The sequence below is a fragment of the Squalius cephalus genome, assembly GCF_949319135.1.
Source record: "Squalius cephalus genome assembly, chromosome: 20".
Taxonomy (NCBI): domain Eukaryota; kingdom Metazoa; phylum Chordata; class Actinopteri; order Cypriniformes; family Leuciscidae; genus Squalius; species Squalius cephalus.
In genome coordinates this window covers 1,155,286-1,166,637 of record NC_137141.1, presented here as the reverse complement: position 1 = coordinate 1,166,637, position 11,352 = coordinate 1,155,286, and positions in this window count along the sequence as shown.

Sequence of the window (11,352 nt, the reverse complement as noted above, 5' to 3'; positions counted from 1 at the left end):
CCATCATTCTCAGCAGGAAATCAATGGAGTGCCTACTCCAGGTAGGGAATGAGTCCTTACCCCAAGTGAAGGAGTTCAAATACCTTGGTCTTGTTCGCGAGTGAGGGGACAATGGAGTGGGAGATTGGTCGGAGAATCGGCACAGCGGGTGTGTTATTAGATTCAATTTATCGCACCGTTGTGAAGAAAAGAGAGCAGAGTCAGTTTTCGTTCCTACCCTCACCTATGGTCATGAAGGATGGGTCATGACTGAAAGATCGAGATCCAGGGTACAAGCGGCCGAAATGGGTTTCCTCAGGAGGGTGGCTGGCGTCTTCCTTAGAGATAGGGTGAGAAGCTCAGTCATCCGTGAGGAGCTTGGACTAGAGCCGCTACTCATTTGAGTCGAAAGGAGCCAGTTGAGGTGGTTTGGGCATCTGGTAAGGATGCCCCCTGGACGCCTCCCTAGGGAGGTGTTCCAGGCACGTCCAGCTGGGAGGAGGCCTCGGGGAAGACCCAGGACTGGGTGGAGGGATTATATCTCCAACCTGGCCTGGGAATGCCTCGGGATCCCCCAGTCGGAGCTGGTTAATGTGGCTCGGGAAAGGGAAGTTTGGGGTCCCTTGCTGGAGCTGCTGCCCCCGCGACCCAACCCCGGATAAGCGGACGAAGATGGATGGACAAAGAGACATATGAAAGTGCAGGTTCAAGAATTTTTTTTTTTTTATCCAAGGTGTAGTCGGAAGAGATGTGTTTTTAGCCTTCGGCGGAAGATGTGTAGGCTTTCGGCCATCCTGATGTCGATAGGGAGCTTGTTCCACCATTTGGGAGCCAGGACAGTGTGATCGCAACAGTCGGGATTTTGTTGAGTGATTAGTTCTCCCTCGCTGTGAGGGGGCAGCAAGCAGTTTGGCTGATGCAGAGCGAAGTGAGCGGGTTGGGGTATATGGTTTGACCATGTCCTGGATGTAAGCTGGGGCTGATCCGTTCGTGGCCCTGTATGTAAGTACTAGTGTCTTGAAGCGGATGCGGGCAGCAATTGGTAACCAGTGAAGAGAGCGGAGGAGCGGTGTAGTGTGAGAGAACTTGGGGAGGTTGAAGACAAGTCGAGCTGCTGCATTCTGAATGAGCTGCAGGGGCCGGATGGCACATGCAGGCAGACCAATCAGGAGGGAGTTGCAGTAGTCTAGACGTGATATGACTAGAGCCTGAACCATAACCCGAGCCGCCTTCTGCGTTAGAAGGGGACGTATCCTTCTGATGTTATGCAACATGTATCTGCACGATCGGGTAGTTGCAGCAATGTTGGCAGTGAAGGAGAGTTGGTCGTCAAGTGTCACACCCAAGTTTCTAGCAGTCTGGGTTATTATTATTATTATTATTAATAATAATAATAATAATACCATCTGTTCACATAATAACTAGCAGCAACACGTGTTTGTAATTATTCCTATTAATGAAGTTATTTCTGTTTAATTAAATAAACTCAACTGTTTTAAATGTTTGGTTTCAGAACATTTTGTGCAGGAAGAAGTTGTTTCTCTAGTTGAAGAGGGAGGTCACAACAATGGACTCTGATTCACATTATCCGTTGAGTTATATCAGCAGCAGGAAAGGGATTCTACTGATTGACAAAGAGAAAAGGCTTTTAGTTTCAGTACTAACCGATGTGTTTGGCACGTAACGTAATTGTGTTTATACTGGTTTAGTGAACATCAAGTGTGAAGTGAAGCAGAGAACAGTGGTACCAGATGGTGACAGTTACCAACGGTTTAATTTAGTTGCAATAATTAAAGGTCCAGTTTTTCGTGTGTTTTTGAAGCTTTGATTGTGTTTACAGTGTGCAATATAACATGTTCTTATGTTTCGCGTGTAAAAAAAAACAGTATTTTTCACACAATTTACTTATCTGTATAAGTATTTCACTGTATTTCACTGTCCTAAGAACGGGCTGATAACTTCCTTGTTCTATGAAGTCCCTCCTTCAGAAATATGTAACGAGTTCTGATTGTGCCAGCGGTTCCTGTGTTGTGATTCGACAGCAGCTTAGTGCACGTTGCCCGTTGGGAAGGCCAAACAAAGGTGATTGGACTATGGACGACATGGCGACAAACACACTCTACAAACGCAACTCTTCCTCTTCTCCGTGGGAGCGCAACAAGTCCACGCCCCCTTTTTTTGTGTATTCCTGTGGGCGGAGGTCAGTCAAAAAACTGTTCTAGTGACGTCATTAAAGAAGGAAGTAGAGGGATGTAGTCCAAACCGGCCGTTCGCTGTAGGCGACTTCTGTTAAATAAAATATCTCGCTTGGCATTGAACTTTGAGCTTTATAATTTTACAGATATTATTTATACTCTAACAACAAGATTACACACTAACTAAAGTTTGAAACATGGGATCACGAAGAACGGGACCTTTAAGAAAAGCATACAGTTCATGAGAAGGTTGTATATTTAAAGTGCATCATACTGTATGTAAAATGTTTTTTTTTTTTATCACAATCAAATTATTCAACACCAGCCCAGCATTTGTTTACTTTATATAACAGTTTGCTAAACCCCTCCCACAAACATTATTATCCAATCATAGCTCGGCAACTGTAACAAGTCACAACCTTATACACAGGGCTGTTCGATTCCGGATTTTTTGGAATCGATTCCGATTCCTGTTTCTGGAATCGAAAGAATCGATTCCTCACTGTTATTTTCGATTCTTTTTTTTTAACACCGTTTCTAACATTGTCGCGTCTTACCGTGCTACACAGCGAGATACTCTCTACACCGGGCGTGACAAAGCGACCGTTGCAAATCCATTTGTCCTTCCTATTAGACGTATTGCGAGTGCTGCTTGGTCATAAATAGAAAGAGGCATTTATTTTGGGGATATGTCACGTCGTGCTTCCTGCGTCAGGTGTAGACAGTAGACACAGTGTAAAGACTAGGAATATGTTCATCATATACATATAACCTAACCCTACACACACACACACACACACACACACGTATACATGCACTTATGTATGTGGATGGATAGATAGATTTTTATTTATTTGTGGTACATATATTTCATCCAGTATCATAAAACTATAGCTAAAATTCCAGTTAAATTCTAAAAGCATTTTGTTCAGGAACAGACTCATGCACACTTTACACATACAAACTTTTGAGGCCTGTAGTTTACCCATATAAACTTTTTTTACACGCACACCATCAAACTAACACCGTTTTTACGGCGACACAAATAAAGCACGAAAAGAGCTCTTTTCTGTCTGTGTCATATGTAGGTCACGTGCCCACTATAATGTTCGCACCGTCTATGGTTCACACCCCTACACACAAGCACCGTTCCCACAGTAACCATTCCTCCAGCTCACGCTGCGAATGCAATAAATGTAACGTTAGGTCGAGTGCCCACTATAAAGTGCGCATCACTACACATAAGCACTGTTCCCACAGTTTCAAGTTTTCGTAAAAAAAGTTAAATACCTTGGAGGCATTCTTCTTCGCGCGAGTGTGATTGATTGTTGTTGTCGATTGATTTAATAAATCAGATTTTTTCTTCTTGTCCTAAACTACAACGAGTAAGATCAAACCCTGCCCAGCAACCGATTCTAATGATTTCATTGGGTCAGTCATTGCGCTGATTGCCTACACACAATGCTGAAATAATCATCCTACCCTAAACCATACTCTGTGTCACGACTGGATCCATTTATTTAGTCTGAACTTTATTTCTTTACAGGTGACGTGATTGTGTTGACAAATGAAATCGGCTACAGGCCGCGCTTTGTGTTAAAAAAAAATCTTAAAGAGTCGTCGATTTCCCTTTTTGGAATCGATTCCTAGCCCTACTTATACAGTCTATGGTCACAACACTTGACAATGACAGGCACAGGTTAAACAACTTTCAAATGAGGGAATATTTTAGGACTCAAATTTAAAATTGCCAAGTAAACAACTTTAAATATTCTAAAAATAAATAATATTAATACATTTCTGTTATTATAACTCCAAATATCCTCCAGCCATGGAGAGATTTTGAGACAACAGAGGCCCCTGGACGAACTTGTAAAACATCCTCTAACCCCTTACATTTTGTGTCTTTGTGGTCATTTTGCTCTTCTTTTCACCATTGTGGTGCTTCAGAGGGCCAGAACTGACAACACTGCTTGTAGCCTATACTGCCATCTTGTGTATGAAGAGGGTAACTGATCATGATTATTTGGGCCATATCTGCAGCCTTAGAACAAGGTGTGAAGCTGCATGTCTTCTTGTGCTCTTAGGTCATTCATGGGAATAACCTTAAATAAGTAACTAGATAAGGAATACTGTCTGCAGGAGATAAGAGGGTTGTGGAGGTTATAAATCTGATACAGGGATTGATTCTTTCTGGCCCTGTTTTTCATGCTCCTCGTTGGTTACATACAGTACAGGCCAAAAGTTTGGACACATTACTATTTTTAATGTTTTTGAAAGAAGTTTCTTCTGCTCATCAAGCCTGCATTTATTTGATCAAAAATACAGAAAAAAATGTAATATTGTGATATATTATTACAATTTAAAATAATTGGTTTTCAATTTATTATACTTTAAATTATCATTTATTTCGGTGATGCAAAGCTGAATTTTCAGGATCATTACTCCAGTCTATCAAATGATCCTTTAGAAATCATTCTAATATGATGATTCATTATCAAAGTTGGAAACAGTTCTGCTGCTTAATATTTTTTCATAACCTGTCATACTTTTTTAGGATACTTTGATGAATAAAAAAAAAAGAAAAAGAAAAAAAAAAAAAAAGAAGCAAATGTTTTCAAGATGGAAATCTTTTATAACAACAATATACACTACTGGTCAGTAATTTGGGGTCAGTAATTTTTTTCTTTATTTTTTTTAAATAAATCAATAATTTTATTCAGCAAGGATGTGTTAAATTGATAAAAAGTGATAATAAAGAAGATTTATATAAAAAAAAAAAAATTATTTTGAATAAATGCAGTTCTTTTTAACCTTTTATTCATCAAATATATTAGGCAGCAGAACTGTTTCCAACACTCATAATAAATCAGAACATTAGAATGATTTCTAAAGGATCATGTGATTGACTGGATGTCACATGTGACACTGAAGACTGGAGTAATGATCCTGAAAATTCAGCTTTGCATCACCGAAATAAATGATAATTTAAAGTATAATAAATTGAAAACCAATTATTTTAAATTGTAATAATATATCACAATATTACATTTTTTTCTGTATTTTTGATCAAATAAATGCAGGCTTGATGAGCAGAAGAAACTTCTTTCAAAAACATTAAAAATAGTAATGTGTCCAAACTTTTGGCCTGTACTGTAATTAGAAGACGTTTTCTGCTGATTATACTGTACATATATCATTTCTTCTTGTATTCTTGAACCTTCTTGTCAACTATTCTGATTCTAAGTTAGGTTCCTTAAAATGCTGTGATGATATTAAAGGGTAACTACCGTTTATTCCAACCTGGTTCAACCTTTCAACCTTTTTGTGTCTAAGTGACTGATGGGAACAACAATCTTTGACATTGGTCCAGTATTAAGCAAGATCGCTGCAGTCGGCAGCGGTGAAACAAGCTACAATGTAAGTTAATAGGGCAACATTTATCATTTAGAAAAATCACTTTTTTTTTACTGAAACAAAGTACTTCAAGACAGGTTTATAACAAAATAAATGAGCTGACAATGCAGAACAATACCACCAGGTGTAGGCTTATAACCATAGATGTATTAACATTTTCAGGACAGATAAATTTGGTATTTACAGATGCTAGGTAATCGACAACATTTTTTATTTTACAAAATACAGATAACAAAATATATAAACAGTAAACAATGTCAAGCAAAATAGATAGATATAAATAAATAATAATAAATAAATAAATAATAATAGAAATAACTAATAATAAATAGATAGGTACATGTTGATGTGCAATATCAGACCAATGGAATAATTAAAGGTTGTATCAGCGATTTTAGGCCCAAACATAAATGATCACATTCATCTAATCTTTCCTAACGATCCGCTAGCTGCCCGCCCCATAAGCATCTCTGTAGGCAGCCTAGGCTCTGAGATCTGCACACAAAAACAATTGGTTTCACCACCACTCAAAACCAAAATAAATAGTGTTCCAACCAATCACCGACAGGGGCGGGTGTTGTGAGGTATTCGCGTGCAGCCGTCATAGGCAGCCGTGCACGAGCGCAAAACCTCACAACATGATTGGTTGGAACACTATTTATTTAGGTTTTGAGTGTTGGTGAAACCAATTGTTTTTGTGTGCAGATCTCAGAGCCTAGGCTGCCTACAGAGATGCTTATGGGGCGGGCAGCTAGCGGATCGTTAGGAAAGATTAGATGAATGTGATCATTTATGTTTGGGCCTGAAATCGCTGATACAACCTTTAAGGTGTTAACTTTCTACACTCATGACAACAATGTGTGTGTTGAGGTATGAGGTACTTTGAATTAAATTATGTAGTCATGTTCCAAAAGGTGCCCTTGAACATTAAGGGGTGCTGATACATGTGCCGCGAGTCTCGCCCGCAACTGGTTGCCACTTGTCTCCTGTCCAGAATCTGCTGTTGGTGGTTGTGGTAAGGCATCATAAGCTGGCTCTGGTTCCAGGACATCACCATGGGTAAGGCAGACATTGTGTAAGAATGCACAGGCAGTGACCACCTCTGTGCAGAAGCCAACCTTTACTTCTAAGGCTTTGAAGAGTGTTGCCCTCCAGCATGCCTTCATCATACCAAAGGCTCGTTCAATAATTGAACGCGCACGTGAATGGCTGTGATTGAAGCGTTCCTCGACCCTTCCTTGAAGTGGCAGTTTGTAGGGTGTGATGATGGTTATGGGGGACTGTATGCAGGGATATCCCCCATCACCAAGAAGAAAAAAGCCAGGTGGGGGGTACTCAGCATTAACATAAAGTGGGCTGTTTTTTAGAACACGGGTATCATGTACAGAGCCAGGAAAACCAACAAAGATGTTGAGGAAACGTCCCTGAGAGTCACAGGTGGCTTGCATTTGGATAGAATAGAATTGTTTGTAATTAAAATAGTCCTCTTTGTTACGATTTGGAGGCTTGATACGAATATGGCATCCATCTATTGCCCCTACAGCCTTGTCAAATGCTGTATGCCGAGCAAGGCATCCAAATCGCAGGCCAACTTCTTCAAGTTCATCATGATGTGGATAGCAAATCACTTTACCTGCAATGTCCATAATTTTCTGAGCAACTCTGTGCACCACACGGCACACTGTCGATTTTGGCACAGAGACAGTCCATGTGCAATCCAATATACAAATATTAGGACTTCCAAATAAGATCCCCAGCCATGGTCCTGGTGCCTGTGCAGAATATCCATCAAGCCATCCATTGATTTTCTTGAAAGGCGGTAGTCGGGTCGAAGGTCTCTCTCAACATCAAAATACACCTGCACATTTTGTATGTCTCCCTTATTTAACACACCTGAACCAGATCATCAGCTCGTTAGGAGAGACTCCATGAACTGATTTGAGTGTGTCGGATAAGAGAGACATACAAAATGTGCAGAGCAGCGGGTCCTGAGGACTGGAGTTGAGAACCACTGGCCTAAAATGCCCCCCAAAAAATCGTAAAAATAAGATAATGAACATTTATTATAGGGTTATTTATTTCACAGTAGCTTAATTTCCTTTGTGTTTTGTGTACAGTAGGCTATGTCAGTCTACATTTAAATACAGCCAATGCAAGCAAATGGTTCCGTCTTCAATGAGGTCGTTCTCCTCGCCACATCTCATGGAACCAAAACTCTCAAATAATGCACATGATCCAATCCTCACTTATTAAAAGTCAATCTTTGTTAAAATATCTACTTAGTTAGCTAAATGTATGAGCAACAGATACAATTGGAACTCTTATTAGAATGACTTGAATGGCTGTCCCAGTTTAACAATACGCTACCAGTAGTGAAGTGCTGAAATATTTGTGGAATTACTTTTTGACCCAAAACAAGTCTTGAAACTGACACTGGCATACCTAATTCAGGAGTTTCTGCTGAATCAATCAGGCGTTAAACTGAACAAAGATTATAGTCCATAAATACTTGGGCTAGATCATTTCAAGAACACATATGGCAATATTATTTCATACAAGGTCTATAAATAAAACAGATTGTTTGCTCACCGATGGAGAAATTAAAACTGGGAAGAAGATTTTTTGCTAAGTGAAACTTAAACTTATAGGAAACTTATAACTGACCTGGAAATACCAACATTACCTGCAATAAACGGTGTGAGCCGATTAAAAATGGATGATTTAGGGTAGAAAGGAGCTAAAAAGAGACAAATATAATTGATGAAATACAAAGAGAACAAAACATTTCGACAAAATCAATTTATTTTCACATCTCAATCACACAACTTTATGGATTTGTGCATGTCTTTTCTAGTATTTAAGGTACAACTGGGCAAGAAAAAACTGTTAAAGAAAAATACACAGAATGCATAATGGCTTAAAATATAGGACAAATGTTATGTAAAACAATGTTTAATGTTCAAATCAATCAATCAATTATTTCTATATTTATCATTACCAATGCCATCTAAACAGACTGCACACATTGAAGAGTTGTCATCTGCTGAATTTTGAACAGGATGAATTTCACAAATAGCAGCTTTAACCTACTAAAAGATACATCAAATCTTCAATTTGATTATGTAAAATAAACATCAATTGTGTTATCGTCTTTGTTACGAACCTCTTATAAGACAAAAAAACGTACAGTAACCGCCAAACCCCAAAACCAAGTAATTAATCCTACTTCTTTAGTATATAATCAGAGTATATTCAAAGTACTCATCAATAAAAAAGAGAACAAACTCCAGCTGAAAGGGGTTATTAAATTGTGTGTGTCAGAAAAGAAGCATAATTGTTCACATTTGCAACAACATTTAGGTTATGTAGACATGACTTATGACATCCAGGTCTATTAAAGGGGGGGTGAAATGCTATTTCATGCATACTGAGTTTTTTACACTGGTAAAGAGTTGGATTCCCATGCTAAACATGGACAAAGTTTCAAAAACTAAGTTGTACGTTTGAAGGAGTATTTTTGTTCCAAAAATACTCCTTCCGGTTTGTCACAAGTTTCGGAAAGTTTTTTTCGAGTATGGCTCTGTCTTACGTAAGATAGGGTGGAATTTCCTTATATGGGTCCTAAGGGCATATCTCCGGTAAGATCGCGGCCGCGCGCACACTCGTAGACCAGAGCAAGAGAGTGAAAGCAGTTCGCCATCAAAGCGCCCTGCCCGGCTTTAGGGAAGTCAATGTCACCAAAGAAGTGTGTTTTTGGTTGCCAGGGCAAGACAACCCTGCACAGATTCCCAAAGAACCCAGCGTTAAGGAACCCGTGGATGGAGTTTGTTTTCCTGAGCATAAACGGAGTTGTGTAAGACTGTTGTTCCCTGCATTTCGACGATGATTGTTTTATAAACAAAGCCCAGATCGACGGATTTGCAGATCGTCTAATGCTTAAGGATCGAGCAGTCACAATGATAAAGGTTCGCGGTCGTGCGTTGGAACCGGACGGTGAGTAAAACTGTTTGTTGAACAAATGTCTCTGTGTGTTGTCACTAGCTTGGCGCGTTAGCACAGCTAAGCTTCGCCCACAGGGCCCGCCCCCAGCCGCTCGGTTTTTTCCGGAAAGACTCGGTACAGTCTATCTTTCTGTTAAAAATTTAATAAAACAAAAGACTTTTTGGAGATATGAAGGATGCAATATTACTCTATAGGTACTCAAGATTAACAGGAGATTGAGTGAAAATGAGCATTTCACCCCCCCTTTAAGTTCTTAGCCATTAAAAAAAAAAAACATTTTGCCATGAAATTTGGAGCATTCAAAGAATTTATTCTTTTCAACCCAACAAAAAATTTATTTAATCAAGTGCCACCAGCTGGCAAAAAAAGCTTGTTAATAATAAAAAGTTAAGAGAGAATTCAAATCAGCATGCTTACCTAAAGTGTAACGGGTAGTGGTGCGTGTGCTTCGCGGAGATCTGGGGCCTTATGTATCAATCTTGCGTACGTACAAAAACTTTGCGTACGCCAGCTTTCACGCTCACGATTGGATGTACTAACAGTGAAATTAACGCGAGAATGTGCGTTCCTCCACGCCAGTTTCATGACTGGCGTACGTACATTTCTCATTGTTTTTGTCCGTTGGCGACTCTTACAGGCAATGAAGTGAAGTTGCAAACATTACACAACAAATTGTTCTACAAGTCAATCGCACTACCACCTGCATTGCTATTAATTTGCAATTTATAAAATAATTGACATATATTGTCACACAAGCCTTATAGGAATATTCTATCAATTATACAATTAAGTAAGAACATATAAAAGCATATGCAAATTGATACAACCCTTATTCTATGGCAATGGCAGCTTTGGCCTTATTAGAGGACATTGCTAATGGCAGAATCCGAAGAGAACGAGTTTTTAGGGACCACAATGATTTTCTGGACCAGGATGATGACTGCCAAACTCTCCCACTCATATTTTTTCCTTGTGTTATTAATTCCGGAGGACATAGTTCCAAATAAAAAAAAATTTCTCGTTTCTACCTCCGATAGTAGCACCTCCAGTTCACTTTCAGTAAAGTTTCATTTCTTGCCGCTTGCTTTAGCCATTTTCTTACTGCTTTCTTTTGCCAAAGTGGACTCATTACAATATTTAAATTGATTTAATTAAGGGAGGAGACTGGGTGGGGCGTTGTGCTCGTGCATGTGCGCTCAATTTTACGTTAACTGGGATGTACAAAGAGAACATGCGTGGAATCCTTCGTACGCAGAGATTCATACATCTGTTTTTTTTGTGCGTACGCACATTTACAGCTTTGTCCGTACGCAATGTTTTAGTATGAATTCAACGCAAGTCTTTGTACATGAGGCCCCTGGGGTCTCATTTATAAACTTGGCGTATGCACAAAACGGGGCTGAAAATGGGCGTACGCGGCTTCCCACGCAAAGGTTGTGATTTATAAAAAGCAAACTTGACGGGAGAATGTGCGGTCCTCCACACAAACTCTGACCCGTGCGTATGCACATTTTGGAGACAAAATAGGAATTGGCAACACAGATGGTGAGGTGGTGAACTGAAGTCAGACTGCAGAAAGTACATGTGGGAATAACGATTACTCTTAATATGTTTAAGTATTGATGCCTCACGCACATTTCTTCACACCATATCATGAAGATTAAATCCAGCAGTGTTATTTGCGCTTGTACTGAGTGATAATTGTTCCATAAACACCTCCATCTCAAATCTTAAATCAAAACTCGTTTTTAATATTTAA